The sequence below is a fragment of the Hemitrygon akajei genome, chromosome 7 (genome assembly GCF_048418815.1).
Source record: "Hemitrygon akajei chromosome 7, sHemAka1.3, whole genome shotgun sequence".
Classification (NCBI taxonomy): domain Eukaryota; kingdom Metazoa; phylum Chordata; class Chondrichthyes; order Myliobatiformes; family Dasyatidae; genus Hemitrygon; species Hemitrygon akajei.
The window spans coordinates 129,228,106-129,233,519 of NC_133130.1; positions in this window are offsets into that span (position 1 = coordinate 129,228,106).

Sequence of the window (5,414 nt, forward strand, 5' to 3'; positions counted from 1 at the left end):
ACTTAAAGAGAGCAAACATGCAACAAGAATCAAAGCTCAACTTTACTTTCTGTAAAAACAACACACAAAATGCTGACGGAACTCTGCAGGTCAGGCAGCAATAATGGAAATGAATAAACAGGCAACGTTTCAAGCTGAGACCTTCTTCAGGACTGGAAAGTACAGCACAGAAACAGGCTCTTTGGCCCATCTAGTCCATGCTAAACCATTTAAGCTGCCTACTTCCATCAACCTGCACTGGCACTATAGCCCTCCATCCATTTACCTCTCCAAACTTCTCTTAAGTGTTGAAATCGAACTTGCATACATCACTTGCGCTGTCAGCTCATTCCGTACTCACCACCCTCTGAGTGAAGAAGTTTCCCCTCATGTTCCCCTTAAACAGTTTACCTTTCACCCTTAACCCATGACCTCTAGTTGTAGTCCTACCCAACCTCAGTGGAAAAAGCCTGCTTGTATTTTACCCTATCTATACCCCACATAATTTTAATGCCTCTATCAAATCTCTCATCAATCTTCAATGTTCCAAGGAATAAAGTCCTAACCTATTCAATCTTTCCTTATAACTCAGGTCGTCCAGACCCAGCAACATCCTTCTAAATTTTCTCTAAACTCTTTCAAGCTTATTTACATTTTTCCTGTAAGTATGTGTGCAGTTTTGGTCACAATACTCAAAATTAGGCCTCACCAATGTCTTATACAATTTCAACATAACATCCCATTTCCTGTACTTACTACTTTTATTTATGAAGGTCGATATGCCAAAAGCTTTCTTTACAACCCCATCTACCATGACACTACTTTCAATGAATTATGGATCTGTATTCCCAGATCCCTTTGTTCTACCACATTCCTCAGTGCCCTATTGCTCACTGTGTAAGACCTACCCTGGTTGGTGCTACTGAAGTGCAACACTTCACAGTTGTCTGCATTAAATTCTATCTACCATTTTCAGCCATTTTACATTATTTCCAATGTAAACAACATTATAAAAAGTTTACATTGCAGTGACGGGGTAAACAGCTAGTGTGGGATGGGGGATAACTAGAATGGTTGATCAGATTAACTACCTAGGCCAAGAAACTTTAAGAGGGAATGAAGTTTTTGTTTAGTAGCCCAATAAGCACTTTTCCGAAGAGAGCTTTTGGAAAAGGCAGTTTGCAGGTTGTGTCCGCCGTGATTTTTTTCTGCCCACTTCTTTATCCAGGACACATACAAGTCCTGGTGGACTACAGCCATTGTCCTATTCTGCTGACCTGAGAGTTTGTTGTATATCGTGAGAGGATCCTGCACCAAATCAGACAGTAATGGCTGACAACAGACCATGGAACGATAAATCAAACAAACTTCATGGTTAATTGTTGTGGTGGCTTCTAAGTCTTTGGTGTTTCCACAGGTGGAAGTATCTCAGGATGACTGTCTACACTCAGATGTTGTGGGTCAAAGATTCAAATGTAGTCTCCAACCCAACTTGCAGACTGCCATCTCCTCCTCCTCTCCCTCCATTTCCTCGTCTTGTGCTTATCCAACTTCACCTGCAATGCCTCTATGCTCTTTCCCCACCCTGCTTGTGGGAGTGAGACCCTCACAGATGGACACTGAAGCTTTTCTGATCTCTCAAGTTCTGCCTTTGTCTTTGCCGTTGTGAGCTTTTGGAAAAACTTCGGTACTTTGGTGTAACACTTACAAAATAATGAAGCAACTCACGAATCAGGCATCATCTATGGAGAAGAATATACCGTCAATGTTTCGGGCCAAGACTCTTCATCAGGACTGGAAAGGAAGGGGGAAGACACCAGAATAAGGTGGGGAGAGGAGGCCCAGCTGACAGGTGATAGGTAAGACCAGGCGAGGGGGAAGGCGGATGAAGTAAGAAACTGGGACGTGAAAGCTGAAAAAGGACTGAATTGCTATTTTTGAGTCTTTGGAACTCTCTTTCCCTGAGAATTGGACAGGCATGAGGCACTGACTTTATTTAAAGATGACATTCAGAGATTTTAGGATCATAGGGTGGTCAAGGACCATGGCAGCCAAAACCAGGTCACGAACAACACATCATACAAGTTTAATATGACTAACTGCTCCCATTAACTAATTCGGTCTCTAATTCTCTATTGAAAATATTCCCTTTGTCCAACCCATTGAACTGTGCCTGATTGATAGCGAGAATATGGAGAGTGCACACATGGCCGAACGATCGTACGGTGATTCGATCGGACTTCCTACACGAGGAAAGCACTCTCTTTTAGCACATGCTTTCGAGTGCACGTTTTTCATCCTGATGGGCCTGGTTTGCTACACATGCACTGGAATTTTGTCCAGCATGTTCCATTGCTAGTTCAAAGTACACTTATTATCAAAGTATGTATACTTCATACAACCTTGAGACGTCTCTTTACAGGCAACCACAAAACAAAGAAATTCAATAGAGCCCATTAAAAAAAGACCAAACATCCAATGGAGAGAGAGAGAGAGAGAGAAAAAAACCCAAATTGCACAAACAATAAAAGTAAGCAAGTAGTTTCAGAACTGGAGTTTTACGAAAGACCTGAAGCCTAGATCACTGCAGCTGGAGCTGGCAAAAGCCACAGTCCGTTGCAAAGCTGAGTAAACGTTGCAGGGCCACAGACACAAAGTGAGGCATCACTGCAGTACAGCGCAGAGCTGAGTAACTGTCGAGATGTAGCAGGTAGAACCTGGCAGAACCATCCTTCACCTCCAATCCCAGAACCTTGACCTTTTCAATGTGGCCTGGTGCTGAAATAGTCCAAACATTGGGTTGCTCCTTGCTCTCGGACAGCTCTGGGGCCTGGACTCTGCCGCCATGATTTGGCCCATACCTGACCTTTCCAAATTCAGCCCAACACTTGTATCAATCAGACTTCTTAAACTGGCACCATTTGCAACTCAGTAAAAATGTTTAATTGTACTATCCATTGTCATTCTTACTCTGTACTTTTGAAATATCCACCTTCCTTCTGAAAACTAACCTTATTCTTACTCTTTCCTATTTCTGATGAAGGATCCCAGAAAGCAAAAAGATGTCCGTCTATCATGGAGGGGCCACTGCACAGAATCAGGAAAAACTGCAGAAAGTTGTAAACTCAGCCAGCTCCATCACGGACACTAGCCTTCCCAGCATCGAGGCCACCTTTAAAGGGCAATGCCTCAAAAAAGGTGGCATCCATCACCCAGGCCATGCCCTCTTCACATTGCTACCATCGAAAAGGAGGTACAGAAGCCTGAAGGCACACACTCAGCGATTCAGGAACAGTTTCTTCCCCTCCGCCATCAGAATTCTGAATGGACATTGAACCCATGAACACTACCTCAGATTCCACAAGCTATGGACTCACTTTCAAGGACTCTACAACTCATTTTCTCAGTATTATTTGTCTATCTATCTATCTGTAATTTTGTATTTACACAGTTTCTTTTCTTTTGCACTGGTTGTTCACCAGTCTTTGTGTGCAGTTTTTCATTGATTCTGTTGCATATCTTTGGTCTGTGAATGCCCCCAGGAAAATTAATCTTAGGCATGTATACAGCACCTACAAAAATATTCACCACTCTGTCCCCTGGAAGCTTTTATGTTTTATTGTTTTACAACATTGAATCGGTCTCTATCAGCTTTGTACATCTGGACACTGCAATTTTCCCCATTCTTCTTTACAAAACTGCTCAAGCTCTGTCAGATTGCATGGGGATCGAGAGTGAACAGCCCTTTTCAAGTCCAGCCACAAATTTTCAATTGGATTGAGGTCTGAACTCTGACTTAGCCACTCCAGGACATTAACTTCGTTGTTTTTAAGCCATTCTTGTGTAGATTTGGCTTTATGCCTGTGGTTATTGTCTTGCTGGGAAACAAATCTTCTCCTAAGTTGCAGTTCTCTTGCAGACTGTATCAGGTTTTACTCCAAGATTTCCCTGTATTTTGCTGCATTCTTTTTCATCTCTACCTTCACAAGCCTTACAGAGCTTGCTGCAGTGAAGCATCCCCACAGCGTGATGCAGCTACCACCGTGCTTTGTGGCATGGATGGTGTGTTCTTGATGATATGTGGTGCTTGGCTTACACCAAACATAGCATTTAGTCCGATGGCCAAAAAACTCAATTTTGGATTCATCAGACCATAGAACCTTCTTCCAGCTGACTTCAGAGTTTCCCCACATGCCTTCTGGCAAACTCTAGCTGAGATTTCATGTGAGTTTTTTTCCCAAGAGTGGCTTTCTCTTTGCCACGCTCCCATAAAGCTGTGACTGGTGAAGCACCCAGGCAACAGTTGCATGTGAGTCTCTCCCAGCTCAGCCACTGAAGCTTGTAACTCCTCAGAGTTGTCACAGGTCTCTTGGTGGCCTCCCTCACTCGTCCCCTTCTTGCACGGCCACTCATTTTTTGAAGATGGCCTGCTCTAGGCAGATTTACAGCTGTGCCATATTCTTTCCATTTCTTCATGATTAACATAACTATACTCTAAGGGATATTCAGTGACTTGGAAATTTTCTTGTATTCGTCTCCTGACTTGTGCTTTTCAATAGCCTTTTCACAGAGTTATTTAGAGTGTTCTCTTGTCTTCATAGTGTAGTTTTTGCCAGGATACTGACTCACCAGCAGTTGGCTGTTCCAGATACAGGTGTATTTTTACTACAAAACACCTTGACTTCACACAGGTCTCCAAAAACAAATACCCATCAACTAATTATGAGATTTCCAAAACCAATTGGATGCACCAGTGAAGATCTGGTGTGTCATATTAAAGGGCGGTGAATTTTTATGCAATCAATTATTTTTTGTTTTATATTTGTAATTAATTTAGATCACTTTGTAGAGATCTGATTTTACTTTGACACAAACAAGTCTTTGTTGATCAGTGTCAAAAAAGCCAAATTAAATCTACTGTGATTCAATGTTGTAAAACTTCCAAGATGAATGCTTTTTATAGGCTCTGTATGGTACTTTGATTATAAATTTACTTTGAAAATTGAACTTTGAAATGACAAGGCAATGCCTCAAAAAGGTGGGATCCATCATTAAACACCCCTATCACCCGAGACATGCCCTCTTCTCATTATTACCATTGAAGAAGAGGTACAGGAGCCTGAAGACACACACTCAGCAATTCAGGAACATCTTCTTCCCCTCCTCCGTCTGATTTCTGAATGGACAATGAACTCATGAACACTACTACCCCACCACTGAGGACACCTTCTTCAAAAGGCGATGGCTTAAGAAGGAAGCATCCATCATTAAGGACCCCCATCACCCAGGTCATGCCCTCTTCTCATCGAAACGGAGGTAAGGAGCCTGAAGGCACACACTCAATAATTTAGAAACAGCTTCTTCCCCTCTGCCATCCGATTTCATAAGAACTCATCAACACTAACTCACTAATTTTGTTCTTATATATATTTCTT